This window comes from Microcaecilia unicolor, chromosome 2 (assembly GCF_901765095.1).
Source record: "Microcaecilia unicolor chromosome 2, aMicUni1.1, whole genome shotgun sequence".
Taxonomy (NCBI): domain Eukaryota; kingdom Metazoa; phylum Chordata; class Amphibia; order Gymnophiona; family Siphonopidae; genus Microcaecilia; species Microcaecilia unicolor.
This window is the reverse complement of record NC_044032.1, coordinates 485,482,997-485,502,837: the sequence shown is the minus strand read 5'-3', so window position 1 is coordinate 485,502,837 and position 19,841 is coordinate 485,482,997.

Here is a 19,841-nt window from a genome sequence, read left to right as displayed (position 1 = left end):
CTATTTGAGATTCTACATGAAATGTTGCTAGTTGCTACACAGAATGTTGCTATTCCACTAGCAACATTCCATGTAGAAGCCTGCCCTTGCAGATCAGCAACGCGGTTGCGCAGACTCACAGAAACAGAAGCCTGCGCGGCCGCATTCCTGATCTGCAAGGGCAGGCTTCTACATGGAATGTTGCTAGTGGAGGAGTAGCCTAGTGGTTAGTGTACTGGAACATTGAACGGTGCTATTTGAGATTCTACATGGAATGTTGCTATTATTGGTGATTCTACATGGAATGTTGCTGAGTGGAGGAGTGGCCTAGTGGTTAGAGCACTGGTCTTGCAATCCAGAGGTGGCTGGTTCAAATCCCACTGCTGCTCCTTGTGATCTTGGGCAAGCCCCTTAACCCTCTATTGCCTCAGGTGCAAACCTAGATTGTGAACCCTCCTAGGGCAGAGAAATATCCACAGTACCTGAATGTAACTCACCTAGAGCTACTACTGAAAAAGATGTGTCTAAATAAATGGATAGAGGATAGGAGAGACATAGGCAGAGCTTGACATTTATGTACACCACTTATAGAATACTGTAAGTTACACACACTCTTTCTACAATTAGACACCTGCAGTTATGTCAGGTCTATGGCTGGTGTAACTGACGGCACCTAGGGGTCCTTTTACTAAGCTGTGATAAAAAGGAGCCTGCACTAGCATCAGCGCATTTTTGACGCCCCCTGAGGTTTCCTTTTACCGCAACAGGTAAAAGGTTGGTTTTTTTTCCTCAAAAAGAAATGGCCATGCAGTAAGTAAACCACTTGCTGCAAGGCCATTTCAGGGGGAGCACTTACCACCACCCATTGAGGTGGCGGTAAGGGCTCCAGCGCTAACCCGGCAGTAACTGGACAGCAAATGGCACTGCTTGATTATCACCTGAGAAACTTTTTGTAGTGCCAGATATGGTGCACGCTGAGGGTGGGAACTACTGCCGGGCTCCTGCAATAGCCCGGTGGTAGTTCCGGATTGGTGAGTGGCCAACCCTTTAGTAAAAGGGCCCCCTTAGATTTTAGACTTCCTGATACTGGGTTGCACTAGTACTGTATAATGGCAACTGGGTGCCCAGATTACATTATAGAATAGATTCTCATCCATACTGTCAAGTTGCCTAAGAGTAGGCACCCACTTATAGAATTATGTTATGTGGATTGTTTTATTTTGATATGTAATATGTTTGATATTCCTTTGAAAGGTGATATAACAAATTTTATTAAATAAATTACACCCCCCCCCCCCCCCCCCATAGGAAGAAATTCTATAAAGGACACAGAAGTTAAGTGCAAAAATGCAGCCACGCTAAGTGCTAATACTGTAACAGCATCTGAGCGCCCAGATTGTGTTATAGAATACTAACATAAGTAGGCATTTATGAGTCAACATTTATGCATGTCCACTTCTTCCATGTCACTCATCCCTGTTTCCAGATCATTTATAAGTATGTTATAAAGCAGTGGTCACAGTCCAGACCCTGGGGAATTCCACTATTTATCTTTTTCCTTTGAGAATATTGACCATTTAACCCTACTCTGTTTTCTATTTTTTAACCAATTCTTAATCCATAATAGGACCCTGCCTCCTATCCCATGACTTCTTAATGTTCTCAGGAGTCATTTATGAAGTACTTTGTCAAATGCCTTCTGAAAATCCAAATTCATAATATCATCTGGCTCACCTTTATCCACATGCTTATTCATCCCTTCAAAGAAATATAGAAGATTGGTGAGGTAAGATTTCCCTTGGTTAGATCCATGTTGATTTTGTCCCTTTAATCCATGCCTATGTATACACTCAGTAATTTTGTTCTTTGTAATAGTCTCTACCAAAATTATTGAATACCAATTCCTGGGTTAAATATTTAATAATTAGTCTCGTTATCATTAAATTTCCATATTATCTGACTAATATACTAACATTCAATGATCCTATCTAATAACATATACATACATTACAAATTCTGCATTATCATATTTATTGTGACAAACACAACTACTTATTACAAAAAATAAATAATATGATGTCAACAATATTCCCTTCTTCCAAACACCAAATACTGGCTTCCTTCTTCAAATCACAGCTGCTTGAAATTTACACACAAATCAACGTCCATCATGTGTTTCAAGAATAATCTTGTAATCTCAATTTCAACTTGTCATGTCCCAGACACGCTGAATTTGATAATAATAAATCTAACAGCTGAGAGATTTCACAACTTCATTGGAAGGATCTGATATTTGACATCATGTATATGAAATTTCCACTGGTTCCAACACATTAATCATCAGTCTCGCTTTGGTCCCAACACTGGCCGTGTTTCCTTATCACTTCAACAGGAAACCTTATACAATAGGTAATGTATGCAATTATACATCTTTTCAGTCATACAAAACACAAAATCAATATTAAACTCATACCTTAAACAACCTCGAATTACTGTTGAGCACACCACAATAAGCTACAGCTTCCGGCGTGTTAAAACATCATTTCCTGCATTGTATGGGGTAATGTTTGACACTCCCTCCTTTTATATGGACATTAACAAGGGCCAATCAATTTCTTTATTGAGCCCATTGGGTTCAATGGTATTCCAATTATAAATTAACCTTTGCTCTTTACATATCAATTGTCTTTCGATACAACCCCTTCCTTTCTGAATACCAAAATTATCCTATATAATAAAAAGCACCTCCAACGTTCTGAAGCTGACTCCGTGACACTTAAACCTTGAGGCATTCGTGCTCTCCAGCTCATGAATTGATGTCAGTACTTCCTGGTACGTCACCAGAGACACTGTTTGACCCCTGATGTAGACGCTTGCATGCGTCAAAACACGGCCCATGTTGGGTCCTTTAGTTTTTCATTATAATAAAGACTGTTGGATTCATATCTCCAGTGGTGACTCGTCTTTGATCAGTCTCTACTTTTGCCTTCTCTGTTGTTATTGAATAACAGTGATCCATATCTAATTTAGGGGCAGGCATTTGCATCAAGTCTTCATTGGTGTAAATGGTTGCGCCTAAATGTAGTCACAATTCCCGGTTTTAAGGGCTATTCTATAAATGTTACCTAACTTTAAGTGCCATTTGTAGAATAGCATTAAGCGCTATACTTTTCAGCACCAATTTTTTAGCTGCCAATTATAGAATTTAATCCTGTGTCCAGCCGTAATAGTGCTGACCATGCACCTGCAAATTTAGGTGGCAATAAATGTACAATTGAACCCTAATGCTTAATTTCATTGTAAATTGAGCTAATTTTTTAAATCACACCCTCTGATTTTTAGACTTCAGAAATCATGTTGATCCACTCCTACCCTAGCTGAGATAATATTTAATCACCACTCTGATTTCATGTACAACTTTCTTTAAATTAATCCCCTTATTTTCTAACTCCTCTTACCTATCTCCCCGGTTTACTAAGCCACGTTAGCGACTGCCATGCGCTAATGCTGACACAGTTGTATGGCAGCCACTAGCACAGCTTAGTAAATAGGAGGTACATGTTCCATCTTTGCTTATACCCTACTCTGTCTATTAAAATGTTTTATTATGTATTGTGTTGACATTGTAAATAGTATAATATCAGGGGCATTTTCAAAAGAGAAGGGCGCCCATCTTCTGACACAAATCGGGAGATGGGCGTCCTTCTCTCAGGGTCGCCCAAATCGACATAATCGAAAGCCAATTTTGGGCATCCTCAACTGCAGTCCGTTGCAGGGACAACCAAAGTTCACAGGGGCGTGTCAGAGGTGTAGCGAAGGTGGGACTGGGGCGTGCTTAAGAGATGGACATCCTCGGCCGATAATGGAAAAAGAAGGGCATCCCTGACGAGCATTTGGTCAACTTTACTTGGTCAATTCTTTTCAGGACCAAGCCTCGAAAAGGTGCCCAAACTGACCAGATGACCACCGGAGGGAATCAGGGATGACCTCCCCTTACTCCCCCAGTGGTCACCAATCCCCTCCCACCCTAAAAAAAACAATTTAAATATTTTTTGCCAGCCTCAAATGTCACACCAGCTGCATCACAGCAGTATGCAGGTCCCTGGAGCAGTTTTAGTGGGTATTGCGGTGCACTTCTGGCAGGCGGACCCAGGCCCATCCCCCCCTACCTGTTACACTTGTGGTGGTAAATGTGAGCCTTTCAAAACCCACCAGAAATCCACTGTACCCACATCTGCCCCCCTTCACCCCTTAGGGCTATGGTAGGGGGAGTGGATTTTTTTTGGGGGGGGTTGGGGGGCTCAGCACACAAGCTAAGGGAGCTATGCACCTGGGAGCAAGTTCTGAAGTCCACTGCAGTGGCTCCCTAGGGTGTCGGGTTGGTGTCCTGGCATGTGAGGGGGACCTGTGCACTACAAATGCTGGCTCCTCCCATGACCAAATGGCTTGGATTTGGTCGTTTCTGAGATTGGCGTCCTCGGTTTCCATTATCGCTGAAAATCGGGGACAACCATCTCTAAGGTCGACCTAAATTTAGCGATTTGGGCGTCCCCGACCATCTTATCGAAATGAAAGATGGACGCCCATCGTGTTTCGATAATACGGGCTTCCCCGCCCCTTCACTGGGATGTCTTGCAAGGATATCCTCAGGAAAACTTAGGCACTCCTTTTGATTATGCCCCTCCATGCCATAGTTTGTATTGTTAATTGAATATTTTTGCTGCTGTAATTGTCTGTTGCTTATTTTTTATTTATTCTTACTGTACACTGCCTTGAGGGGCCCTTTTAATAAGACGTGGGAGGGCTAATAAGCGGGTAGCATGTGCCAAATTGGCACTACCGCCAGGCTAGCACGTGCACCCAGGGGTCATTCTGGCAGGGGATGTTCTCGGCAGCAATCAGCAGTTGGCGCGCACTGTATGGTTACCGCGTGGGTAACATGTGAGCCCTTACTGCAAGGTCAATGGGTGGCGATAAGGGCTCAGGCCATAAATAGGCACATGCTAGTTTTAATTTCAGCACATGTCCATTAAAAAAAAGCTATTTTTTCCAACCACGGCAAAAAATGGCGCAGCATGTGCCCAAAACACACGCCCACACTTCCGCAGGCCACTTTTTATCGTAGCTTAGTAAAAGGACCCCCGAGTGAATTCCTTCAAAAAGGCGATAAATAAAGCCTAATAAATAAATAAATGCCAACTATTTATATAGCTTGAACAAAAGATATTCTATTATTGCTCAATGCATCTGTTTAAAAAATCATATAAACAAACACCAGTAACACCTTGAGCTTGTGACTGGAGTAGTGAACTTGTAAGGGCTCTGTTCAGTAAAGGTTGACAAAAATCTTCATTCAAGAGATCACATTTCTTTCCAACAGTTTTAGGTGTAAAATGTGCATCTGGGGCAGTTTAAATCTAATTGTATGTCTGCTACCATGTCTCCAATACACTCGCATGTACTTTTCAGGCTAATAATTGGAAGCTGGGTTCCATCAAATCTGATTTGGCAGTAGCAAATACACTGCTGAAATAATATTAATAATGGCTCTTTGCTAAGATTTTAAATAACTGCCATTTAATTTAGATTGTCATTTTGACTCAAATGTTTTGCTGTGGCAAAACAGTAAACGAGATGCAGGAGGCCAGTGAATGATGAAGCTGTGAAGAATGGTGTTGAATGAAGTGCTAATTCTTGCAGGGCCCTGCTGGTTCTCACAGACTTTTATGTCTTAGGCCTCCTACTAGGACTTGACCTTTGTAGTGGATGTTTGAACCAAGAGCTGAGGTCACTTCAAGCCACATTAGCATGTGACTGTATTGTTCCCTGGTGGAAAGGATTTGGGTTTGAGAACCGGAACAATATTCAGAAATGGGGGTTGACGGAAGGCTTGAGAATTAGCATCTAGAAATGGAAACCAGCAACGATTTCTGAAGCTGTGATTTAATGAATCTTTCTTTAAAGCAAGAAAATAATGTATGTAATGAGCTCCATAGTTTTGATTAGTTAAAAATTTGGGGGCCAGTATTGAGCCCCCGAATAGGAGTGGCTTCTACCTGGTTAAGTCCTACTGACCAAGTCATATTCGGATATTTAGCAACACTTTTCCATATACCCCCGGATTCTTTATAATGCACCTAGAGATTGGCGCCGAAATCGGCACGGATTCTATAACATTACACATAATTTAACAAACTTAACAAGCTAATGAGCGCTGATAACAGCACTTAACAAGCAATAATAAGCACTAATTGACAATTATCATAATTTATGTGTGGAAATCACTAAGCGTATGCTATAAAGAACTGAGTCTAAATTGAAAAGCGCACAGTTCAAAATAAATGCACATAGCTAAAAGGGGGCACTTTATGGGTGTTTCATAGGCATGCCAAGATTTCCGCACATAATTACAGAACACGGGTCAGTGTGCCTAAATATACGCGCATGGATTTACACTAGGTTTTTATCGGCGTAAATGGGTGCACATAGATTTAGGCGCTACAGTATCAACTAATCATATTCTATAAACCGTGCCTAAATCTTATAGAATACGCTTAAATTGGCGAGGATTTTTTAGGCACCATATAGAATCTGGCCAATATTGCAGCTGAAACCCTGAGCAGACATCTTTAGCACTATATCTGGGCAGTGCCGGAGCTGTCCGAAATCAGAGTCTGGGCACAACAGGGAGTTTATGTTTAAGTTCAACGACATTTGCTAAAATCACTTTTTTTTTAAAAAAGCATAAATAAAAGCAAAATGTAATTAAAAATTCATTGAGGGAAAGGAACACCATTAAAAAAATATAGAAAAACAAACATTCACAAAAGAGGCTATCAAACATCCCAGTGATGACCGCAGCATTCTTCATTCAGGTCCCAGGAAAAATGGGCCCCATTGCTCAAGTGGACAAAATATCAGTAAAGGCCTTAGAAAAAAACCTAAGGGGTCCTTTTACTAAGGTGCGCTAGAAAGTGGCTGTCGCTGCGAGTAGCGCACGTGTTTGCCACGTGATCTGGCCACTTTCTAGTGTGGCTGCAAAATGGCCATAGTTGGATTTTTTTAATGGCCATGCACTAATTTCCCCATTAGCAGGTGGCCACCTGCTAATGGAGAAATTAGCGCATGGCTCCCTACGCCAGGCGCGTAGCCAGACTTGGGTGGGAGGGGGGTCCAGATCCCAAGGTGAGGGGGCACATTTTAGCCCCCCCTGGCGTCGACGACCCCCCTCCCCACCATTGCCGACGCTGCCGCTACCACCAACTTTGCCCCCCCCCCCCCCCCCCGCCGATGACCCTCTCGACCCCCCTCCCACCGCTAACTCGCCGTCGCCTAACTTTTGCTGGCGGGGGACCCCAACTCCCACCAGCCGAGGACCTCTTCTTTCCACAAAAGGCTTCCTTCTGTTTCTGACGTCCTGCAGGCAGGCGATGGCGGGAGGGGGATCGAGCGGGTCATTGACAGGGGGGGTCCAGGGCCAAATCTATGGGGGCCCAGGCCCCCATGGGCCCATGTAGCTACGCCACTGCCCTACGCTAATCAGGAAGCATGTGGCAATGTGCCTGCACTACCCGATTAGCACAAGCATGTATGCTCAGTGGGGCCTTTTTACTAAAGGTGCACCAAAATGTGGCCTGCGGTAGTGTGGGCACATATATTGGATGCACACTGAACTATTTCTGTTAAAAAGGTTTTTTTTGGGGTGGGGGGGGCGGGAAATGGATGTGCGGCAAAATGAAAACCAGCATGCATCTATTTACCACCTAAGCCTTTAACCCCACCCATTCACTTAGCAGTAAGAGCTCATACATTACTCGCGAGGTAACCGTCCAGCGCGTGCCAACTTCCAATTACCACCGGGAACCCCTCCGCAGTAGAAAATAAAAAATCATTTTCTAGCACGTGTTTTTCAGCAGGCGCCAGAATTACCACCCAGCGCACGTGCTAGCTGGGCGGTAATGCTGATTTGATGCACGCTGCACACGCTTAGGCCCTTAAGCACATTTGTAAAAGGGTCTCTCTGTCCCCAGACATGCCTCCTGCACTGTAAAATAAAAAAATATTTTCCAGTGTGGGATTAGCATGCACTAAGCAGAACATTACTGTGGGACGTCTCAGCGTGTCTCATGGTAGTGCTCTTATAGCATGCAGTAGGCCTGCGCTAAGCCTACCGTGGCTTAGTAAAATGGCCCCCAAGTTTTAAGACTGCTTTAAAAAAATTTTAATGAGGGCTCTGACTGAAGGGCAAGAGATATACTGTTCCAGAGTAAAGGGGCCTTTTTTCTGGTTGATTCCCAATACATTATCTGCTAACCAGGAAACTATCTAGATAAATTTAGGACAGCAAAAGGGTAGTTCTCTGGTTACCAGTCTAAATATTGCCGGATAAGTAGGGACAGCAGTCGAATACCCAGATCTTCAGCGCTTATATCTATATATGGCTCAGCCCTGAACATCCAGGAATGAAAAGCTCACAATGGCTAGCTGCTGAGGGCTGAATATTAGGGGATTTTGTTTTCCAGCTGCAGCAGTGTTTGACAGTTTAAAGGTTAAAAATTGAAATGCTTGTATATGGCATTGTTTGTTTTAATGAGTAATGCTATTTATACCATTTTCCCCACTCTAAGTCTTCAGCACCCTAATGGCAGTATTAAGTAGGCCTGTGCGAGAAACCTTTGCAAAAAATAAACAGTTGGTCTTGGCATTAACCTTGCTTGAGGAGAAAATCCCTTTTATTTAAGCACTTACAGCTGCCTATTCATAACTCTTGTTATAAGAACACTTTAACTTGATCCTTGCTCTTAAGGGGGTAAAAAAAAAGGCCTTTTGAAGACTTTCTGTAACGTATAAATTTTTCTCTTTTATTTTCACTGTATTTGAGCTTAGGACAAATAACCTGCATTGAAACAAATCAGAGATTGGGTTGGCAGAAAGAACAACATTGCTTAGCTAAGGTGCCCTTTTACTAAGCTGCATTAAGCACTAACATATGCATAACACAGTTAAAAAAAAAAAATGGAGGGCACATCCCGCTGTAATTCTGAAATCTGCACATGCTAACTGCATGCTAAATAATTTTTCTAATTTTTTGAGGGGGGCGTGTCATGACTGGAGAGTGGACCTTTCTGCACTAAACCAGTTAGCGCATTTACATTACCGAATACTAACTGGTTAACGCACATATAAAGTATCATCCTACTACATAAATGAAGAGTGACCAACGTTCTGCGCATGCGTGGCACATCACAGATCACTCCCGACGGGTTTTTTTAAAAATTCTTTTTATTAAAGTCAATACAAGATAACACAGTACTTATCCTCTTATTGACATTGATCCTTTCAATACACCAATGAAAACCAGAACTGTACAGACTCATATCATGAATGATACTCCCGACGTGGTTAGAGGCAGGATGGACCAGAATGCGAGCCAGCACGAGAGTCCCACAATATTGCAGTGTTAAGACACGTATAACAAAAGCATCGCTTATCAACGGATACACTCTGGAGCTGTATTCTCTGCCAAGCATATTTTTCAACTTGATTAATAAATATTGGACTGCTCAGCTTACCATGTTCCAGGAACCGCACTATTTACCTACGGACGGCAAACTTTCAGGTTTTCTACAGCCGCCGCGAGTCCTTCAAGGAGCCAAACACATGACGTCATCTAACTTGGAAGCTGACGGTCGCCTAGCGACGTGCATTAATCTTTCCTTCAGTGAGTTCTCAGCCCCATTTCCCCATTGAAGGCTCGGAGGGCGAGTATAATCGCAGTGCCAGATTGGGATTGGAGAACTCGGACTGGTTCCCACCAATGCTGAAGTAGCATTGTACAAAAACCGGCAGGAGAGAGGACTAGAGTCAACAGGACGTGCTTAGCTTTGAGATTGTGGTCAGAAATGCACCATATAGATTTCTCCTATCCATTTTCTCCTCCATTAGACTCCTTTCTTAGCGCACTTATGATTGTATAGGTTGTGATATGGTATATCTTTGGTAGTTTTTTTGGAGGGGAAAATTTATTAAATGAAGCCTATTGAGCAGGGCCAGTGCAAGGATATGAGGTATCCGAAAAAAAAAAACTTCAAACTTGCGTTCCCCCCCCCCCCCCCCCCCCCCCCAACAATAATTATGACCAATCCTCTCAGAATATCCTGGCAAGAACTGGCTCAAATGGATGTGTTGTGCTGTGCCAAATTTTGCTGCTGTTTCTCCATTTTGAACCTAGCCTTGCACACTCTCTCTCTTTCACACAGATGCACACACACACACTTTCACTGTCTCTCTCTCTCTCACACACGCACGCACACACACACACACACATACACACTCTCTCACAACTCACACTCTCTCACACAGACGCACACACACACACTTTCTCTGTCTCTCTCTCACACACACTCTCTCTCACACCCACACACACACACACACACATATATATACACACTCTCATTCTCTCTCTTTACATTTCAGAAATAAAAAAATCTTGCCCGTTTTAATCAAACACACACACACAGGACCTGGCGGGGAGGAAAGAATCCAGTACACACACACACACACACTCTCTCTCTCTCTCTCTCACTCTTAACAACTGGCTATAAGGAGCGACTTATCCTCCACTGTCACAGGGACTCCTAGCACCTCTCTCTCTCTCTCTCTCTCTCTCTCACACACACACACACACACACAGGACACAGAGGGGATGGGAGGGGAGGAAAGAATCGCTGGACATGGAGGGGAGGGCAGGGGAGAGAGGAAAAATCGCTTACACGAGAGCCTTCCTAGGGCCCGTTTCAAATGGGCTTGGTTCCACTAGTATACATATAAAGTATCACATACCATGTAAAATGAGTTTATCTTGTTGGGCAGACTGGATGGGCTGTACAGGTCTTTATCTGCCGTCATTTACTATGTTACCACATGAGCCTTTACTGCCTACAAAATGGGTGGTGGTAAAGCACACATGGTAATTTTACAAAATGGCTGTGTACTAATGGTAACATTAGTGCATGGTCATTAGTGCAAAAAATACAAGAAAGGCATATTTACAACTGTGGTAAAAATGACCTTACAGTGCAGGAAAAACCAACGTAAGAGCAATGTTAAGGCCATTTTCTACTGCACCTTAGTAAAAGGTCCCCTATGTTAACTGTTTTAATGCAACATTTTAATGCAACATTTTATGACTGGATAATAGGGATTTGCAGCCAGAAAATTTTTGTCTTGTGTTGTTTCTCATGTCATTTCCAGAAATACTTTTTTTTTTTTTTTTGGCTGTTGTTTTTCTTTCATTCTGTCATCAAGGGAGCAATGTGGTTAGCATGCACACTCTCCCCCAGATTCTATATAATGTGACTAAAATTGTGCACGCAAATCCGGTTGTATTCTGGATTTGCGCATGCAATTTAATTACTTAACAAGCCATTCAGCACCAATAATTGCCACTTAACAAGCAATTATTGATACTAATTGGCATTAATTTGAATTTACGCACACAGGGGCTCTTTTACTAAGGCACGTCTAAAAGTGACCTGCGCTCATGTAGGTGCATGTTTTGGACAGACGCAGGTCAATTTTTCAGCATGCCTGGATAAAAGGCATTTTTTGTGACCGAAAATGGATGTGTGGCAAAATTAAAACCAGCGTGTGTCCATTTTCAACCTAAGACTTTACCGCCACCCATTGAATTAGCGGTAAGGTTTCACGCGCTAACCGGGCAGTAAGCAGCCAGCATGCATAAACTGCCAATTACAGCCTGGCAAGCGTCACATGGTAGAAAATCAGTGGTGTGCTGGAGCCGGCACGCACCGGCTCGAAGAGCCGGTTGTTAAAATTTTTGGCATCATGCGAGCCGGTTGTTCTGAGAGTGCGAGCTCCCTTGCCTGCCCCCCCCCCCATTCCAAGCTGCAGGGTCACAGACTCCCAGCGCATACCAGAAGGCAGGATCCCTGGTGGTCTAGTGGAGTCTTATGGGGCAGGAAAGATCCCCAGTTTTTCCTGCCTGCTGCCGGTGCTGACCCTCCTCACCGCATCGCTCTTTAAAAATGGCTGGCGAGACTTTCACTGAAGTCTCGCGAGGCCGCCCTTGTAAGTCTTGGCGGCCATTTTAAAAAAGATGCAGCTGCAGAAGGGAAGCGCCAGCAGCAGACAGGAAAGTCTATGGATCTTTCCTGCACTGAAGAATCCACTAGACCACCAGGGATGCTGCCTTCAGGTATGCACTGGGAGTGGTATCCTTTGGCTCAGGGGCGCAGGGAGGAGGTCTGTACTAGGTAGGTGAGGTGAGGTAGAGGGGGGGACTGTTAAAAAAAAAAAGTTAAAATGTTTTAAATGCTGCCGGCTTGTGCATACGGATGTTCAGAGAGGAAGTATAATAAGGGCATAACTTTTCAAAGGTAGAGTAGTAATTTGTTATAAATCGTAATCAGTGTGCCATTTATTTCTCCTGGTAAAGGGCTTCTAAAACAGACATCATGTTATGGGAATCAGGTGCTCAATGTTCAGTTTCTATATATTTATTTACTTATTTATGGCATTTTTTAATCCCACATTAAACATGAATTATATTGGAACCTGGGAGTATTTTTTTTCCCGGAGAGAGTAATGCATTGCCCCCCCCCCCCCCAGGCTCTCTCTCCGGGTATAGCCAGCTCTGCTATTTTCTTGGGGGGGGGGGGGCGCAGAGGTGGAGGGGGAGGCACAGAGGTGGACGGGGAGAGCAGAGGTGGACCGGGAAGAGAGCCTGTTAAAAAATTTACCAGCACACCACTGTAGAAAATAGAAAATATTTTGGGTGCACGTCAAAAATGGAATTACTGCCCCGGGCACATGGTAGCTGGGCAGTAGTTCCAATTTGGAAAATGTTGGATGCGCATAGGTGCCTACACACCTTAGTAAAAGGGCCCCACAACTTGTTAGGCATATTCTGTAAAGTGGTGTATATAAATTCTAATGTACACTGCCAAGTTACAGAATACACCTGCTCCACATCTAACTTAGGCACCGGTATTTACACCAAGTTTTACTTGGCCCAAATGGACGCACCTAGAGTTAGGCGCAAACATGGCCGCTAAGCATATTCTATAAACCAGCCAGGCATATTCTATATACTGCCTAAATCTAGGCATGCACAACTTAATTCATTAACAAGCCAATCAGCACCAATAGTTGGTACTTAACAACCAATTAATGGGATTAATTAGCTCTAATTAGAATTAACGCACACAACTTTCTAAGCATATTCTGTAATGCAGTGCACATAAATTCTAGTGCGCACAGTTGAAAAGGAGGCGTGGCCATGGGCGTGGAATAGGAGGGTTGTGGGCGTTTCAAAAAACTATGTGCACTATTATAGCATACACCTGATCTGCGCCTAAATTATTTATTTTATTTATTTATTTATTTATTTAGATTTTGCTCACACCTTTTTCAGTAGTAGCTCAAGGTGAGTTACATTCAGGTACTCTGGATATTTCTCTGTCCCAGGAGGGCTCACAATCTAAGTTTGTACCTGAGGCAAATTAGGTGCAGATATTTAGGCCTGGTTTTAGGTGGCCTAAAGTTTAATTGCAAGAGTGGCATGCGAGTGTAATCTATAAACTATGCCTAATTTTTGCTGTAGTTTAGGGAAAGGAAAATGGGACTTGATATACTGCCTTTCTGTGGTGTTTGCAACTACATTCAAAGCTCTTCAACTTGGAGAAAAGGCGGCTGAGGGGAGATATGGTAGAGGTCTAAAAAATAACGAGTGGAGTTGAACGGGTAGATGTGAAGTGTCTGTTCACACTTTCCAAAAATACTAGGACTAGGGGGCATGCGATGAAGCTACAATGTAGTAAATTTAAAACAAATCAGAGAAACTTTTTCTTCACTCAACGTGTAATTAAACTCTGAACTTCGTTGCCAGAGAATGTGGTAAAGGCGGTTAGCTTAGTGGAGTTTAAAAAAGGCTTGGACAGCTTCCTAAAGGAAAAGTCCATAGGCCGTTATTAAATGAACTTGAGGAAAATCCACTATTTCTGGGATAAGCAGCATAAAATGTTTTGTACATTTTTGGGATCTTGCCGGGTATTTGTGACCTGGATTGGCCACTGTTGGAAACAGGATGCTGGGCTCGATGGACCTTTGGTCTTTCCCAGTATGGCAATCCTTATGTACTGAATACTGACTTTTACTAGACTGAACCTGATATTGAAAGAGGGGCATTTTCGATATGACGTCTAAGTTGGACTTTGGACGTCTTGCGCTAAACATCCCAAATTTGAACAGGAAATATGGCCATTTTCAAAACAGCAAAACATCTTTTTGTTTATTGTTTTCTTTAAATGGCCACATGCACAATGTTTTCATGCTCTGTTCATTTATCTTTTTGGGCCACTTTTGAAAAAAACCCCAAAACATCCAAGTGAAAAATACACAAAATCAAGCCATTGGGATGTAGGAGGAGCCAGCATTCTTAGTAGACTGGCCACACTAACATCCCAGGAGAGCAATGAGGCACCTTAGGGGGCACTGCTGTGGACTTCATATAAAAGCTCCCAGGTACCCATCTCACCATTACCCCCTTATCCTGTATGCAAAGGCTTCCAAGCCCACCAAAAACCTACTGTACCCAACTGTACACCACTGGAATAGTTGTATGGGTGATGGGGGGGGGGGGGGTCACCTATATTTATTTATTTATTTATTGGGATTTATTAACCACCTTTATGAAGAGATTCACCCAAGGCAGTGTACAACAGGTACAGTTTAACATAAAAATGTGGGTACAGTAGGGTTTTGATCAGTTTGGGAGGGCTCACACTTTCCACGACAAGTGTAACAGGTAGAGTGGGATATGGATCTGGGTCCTCCTCTCTACTGTGCACTCCACTGACCACTACACTACTCCAGTGACCTTCTTGCTGCTCTAATAGACCAGGCTATAACATCTGAAGTTGTCATAGAAGCTGGTAAGTAATATTTTTAATCACAGCTTCGGGGAGGGGGGATGGGAGGGGGTTAATAGCAGTGATGCATCCATGGGGGTCCATGGGAGGGCCTCACCTTTGACACAGGTCTCCTCTGTTTTAATGGTGGCGGGATGCCAAGCCCCATCGGTCAGAGGTCTCTTCCCAGGTCCCGCCTTTGCTGCCAGAGCAGCGCTTAAGCAGCAGACGTGCTTCAGCTTCCAGTGCCAGCTCTCTCGTGCATTCTCAGTTCATTGACTGAACTGAGCATGCACAGGAGTGCCACATCAGCAGCTGAAGTAAGGGGTGGACTAACAGTGATCTAGGACATGAAAGGCCATTGGGTCCCCAGGTCCCCCGTCGCTGCCCCCTTTGTTTCCAGCACCCCCTTCACACTACAGCCCCTGGGCCTACCTTGAAGAGTCCCGCTCTTCCCTGCCCACCAGCACCGCTCTACCCAGCACCGCTGCTTCTTCTTAATGGCTGCTGAGACTTCCTGTGGTAGTCTCGCAGGTCTTGGCAGCCATTTTGAAGATGCAGCAGTGCCAGACAGAGCAGTGCAGCAGGTAGGAAAGAGTGGGGGTTCTTTCCTGCCCTCCTCCCCCCGAAGAGGCCACTAGACCACCAGAGTCCTTCAAAGTAGGCTCAGGGGGCTGTAGTGTGCAAGAGGAAGAGAGGCACTGGGCTTCTCAGGCCCTTTGGGCCCTCATGCACTGCCCAGTTGTGGTCAGTCTGCCCCTGGCTGAAGTGTGCCACTGACTTCAGCACTGGTCTGGCAGCACAGGCAGGACTTGTGAGGAGACCTCTTCAGCTGACAGGGCTTGGCATCCCCACCAGTAAATGTATACATTAATGTGGCAGGGGCAGCAGCAAGAGGGAGGTAGAGAGAATATCTAGCCCCCCTCAGTCCACCTTTCCCCCCCCCCCCCCAAAAAAAATGGACTTCTGGCTACGCCTCTGGATAATAGGCCAGGAAAAAGCCTATTTTAGAAAGACACTTAGGCACCTCTGTGCCTTTCTAAAATACTACCTCTAATCCTGCAGAAATTGCAGCTAGATTGATGGGGTAGTCATTGCGCTGCTTGAGAGCAAGTGCAAATATATGTGTATGAACCCATGTATTGTATAAAGATGTGTGTAAGTTGTGACTCTGCCCAAACTCTGTCTCTGTGCACACCTATTTCACTTTTAACATAGTAACATAGTAAATGACGACAGATAAAGACATGTATGGTCCATCCAGTCTGCCCAACAAGATAAACTCATTTTACATGGTATGTGATACTTCATATGTATAAATGAGTTTGATTTGTCCTTGCCTTTCTCAGGGCACAGACCTTAGAAGTCTGCCCAGCACTGTTCTTGTACTAAGTTCTGAAGCTAACTTTGAAACCCCTTATAATTTACATTCCAGCCCATCCATATTTATTCAGTCATGATTAGGGCGTAGACCGTAGAAGCCTGCCCAGCACCGGTTTTGCTTCCCAATTACCGACGTCGCCACCTAATCTCCACTAAGATTCCGTGGATCCATTCCTTCTAAACCGGATTCTTTTAACCTTGCACTGCTCATATTTTAAGACAGGCCTTCTGAACCCAGTCCTCAGGGTACACCAAGTCCCATCGGGTTTTCAGGATATCCACAGTGAATATGTATGAGATAGATTGGCATACTTAATATGCCAATCTATCTCTATCTCATGCATATTTATGAGAAGCCCTGCTTTATTTATTTTATTTTTGTTACATTTGTACCCCGCGCTTTCCCACTCATGGCAGGCTCAATGCGGCTTACATGGGGCAATGGAGGGTTAAGTGACTTGCCCAGAGTCACAAGGAGCTGCCTGTGCTTGAAGTGGGAATCGAACTCAGTTCCTCAGTTCCCCAGGACCAAAGTCCACCACCCTAACCACTAGGCCACTCCTCCACTCCACCTCGTTTTATGCTTGCATAAGTCAGCATTTTACATGTGAAAATGGTTTATAAAGTTACCCTCATTCATTACCAGTTTCCTGAGAAACACTGCTACCAGGTGTGCTTCCTGGACAGGTCTGGAAAACACTAACCCAGGGTACATTGTAACAGGAAGCAAACTGGGTAGATTAAATGATTTCATCATTCCTGACATCATACTCAATATTTCTGATGAGCTACCGATAACATAATCTTTTTCTGTTTCTCACATTGATCTTCACACATCTTTTTTCAGACCTATTAATTTCTCATTACTTTTTGCACTGCTAATTTTTACCTTTTTGAAGAATGGTATGAATTGCATCTGCCATGTATTAACAGCAATAGAAATCAGTGAGTGTTCTGCTCACTAGAGATACATCCATACTATAAACTCAGGGGCCGATTCTCAGAACCTAATGCTGGTGCTAGAGGCGATTAGCGCTAGGGTGCACAGAATGTTCAGAGGGCACGAGTGCAGGAAATAACACCCACATCAAAGATGGCTGCAAATCACATGTAAACATACCCAAATAAGCTCATCTTGTATCCCGCCCCAATGCTCAAAGAACAGCGCAGAAATTGATGGTGCTTTTACCACAACCAACTTACCACCAGTTCGAGGACGGCAGCGAAAGTTCTGCTGAATCTCCCTATGCTGGTTTGTCTTCTAAGCAGATGGAAGCCCGTACCACCGAAGCGCTTATAAGAAAAGCCCACTGCAGAAAGATAATTTGGTGGTGGGGGGGGGGGGGGGGTGCAGTTAAAAATGACAGGTATGAAAAAGATAGCTGCTTTCAGAGCTTTCAGGAGAGTTGCTCAGGAAGTTAGCCCAAAAGCTTCTTTTAAATATGTGCCTGAACGATACCATCTTGCTGTCACCGCCTCCAGCCTCTGGTTCCGACCGATTATGTGCACAAGATCTGTGCTTACCACACAGCTCTTGTGCACATGCACCAGGCACGTTTCCCCCCCCCCCCCCCCCCCCATCTTAACTTCCCAATGCTCAATGCTAACAGTGTGCATATAATTTACATGATATTAGTGTTGAGCATTGGGAAGTTATTGTTTGGCGCTCGGTTCCCATGGTATTTCTTGGTGCTGTTCCCTAAAGTGCCGGAGCTCTGAGATTCGGCCCCTCAGTTCTTGTATCTCAAACTCGGAGTACTGCAGAAGAACATAATCCTCTTAGGAGAGGCTGAGTTGAAGGAAGGTTCAGGAATTTAGTGGGTTCTATTGGCTTAAGCTGGCACATCAAGTGAGATTTGAGTGGAGCCGCCAGTCAGTTCATGATGTACATATTGACTAGATATAAGTGGGGGGGGGGGGGGGGGGGAGGGGCAATGTCAGCCCACACTGTCAGCCACAGGCTGAATGAATCCTAGATATTTAATAGCAGGTCATATTCGAACTCTGACATTGAATATCTGACTAAGTGGAGGCCACTTAACCCTCAATTGCCTCAGGTACAAACTTAAATTGTGAACTACTGAAAAGGTGTGAGCTAAATACTAAAAACTGTTTCTTCTCTAGATTCATTCTACTCTGCATTATTGCTGTATAGGCTACATATGCCCATTTCTTACTTATGACTAGGTTGCCTAGACGTGTTTTAAATAGCTTTCCAAGTGCAGACAAATGGCTATTGTCTAAAGCTTATCTTCTGGGTCTTTCCTTGCTTGAGTTATTTCACAGCCAATCATCCCAGGAACTATCAGATCAACTTACTTCAATCTGAAATTTCACCATTTCTGAAGTACACACTGTTATACATTTATTAAGCCACAGAGAAGACGATAGTGAAGCAAACCCTTCATGAGCAGCACATAAGCCCCCTTAAAACTTGGCATACATGTATTGAGAAAGATTCACAGCATCATATGTTGTGTTTTTCATTTGATGAAAATCCAGCACAGCCCTACTATTGCAAAAACAAACATTATGAATGGCTAGTATTAGATCAATTTCCATTTCAAATGTTGATATCAGAGATTGTAGGGAGATGGGGAATTCTAGCATCTTTATCGTGCTCTGTTTTGTTAATCAGTGTTCAGTTTTCTAAACCAGGTCATCGTTCAGAATCTAGACAGCTTTCTCAGACAAGTGAGGTCCAGTGCTGTGACTAGCTAAATTGCTGGATCACAGTGTTATGCACTCCCATGTAGAGAGATCTGGATTCACTTCCCAGCTCCTGTCTACTGTTCCTTGCATTGACCAGGTTAGGGATGCCACAGAGGCAGTGACAAGAGTTTGGGGGAGGGGTCATATCTAGTAATAGTGATCCTGAAGGCACTTATGGCAGCAGGAGTAGAGGACGATCCAAATGGTTAATCTAATCTAATATTACTCAAATATACAATTAAAAAAACATACATACAAAAGCACAACCAGAATAAAAAAACTAAGCTGCCTATACAGCATTTAAGACTAAATGTTCTTGAAATAAAAAAAAAGTTTTCAAATTTTTACAAAATGAACCATAAAACACTTCCTGTCTTAGATCTAATCTTAGATCTAATGGCAGTGAATTCCAATGATGAGTAACCTGGAATGAATAAGAACAGTCATGGTTACCTTTCGAAGTAATGTGTTTGACAGTTGGATATATAAGAAAATTACTATCCTTAATTCTAGATATCCTAAAATAGGTAGAATGATGCAACGAATTATATAGATAAACAGAACCCAAACCACTGAGAGACTTAAAAGACCAGACACATCAAACATATAAATGGCAAGTGACCGACTCATCTGCAAATGCGCAGTAGAGACTTCCCTCTCTGTCCTGCCCTTGCGTCAAGACGTGATGACGTCAGAGGGCGGAACAGAGAGGGAAACAGAGTCGGACTGTCGGACGCTGCCGCCTGGAAACGAACATCGCACGCACCTACCTCCACCCTCCCCCAACCCCGCCACCGCTCCCGCCCCCCTCCGTATCGGGCCCCCTGCACTGACCTG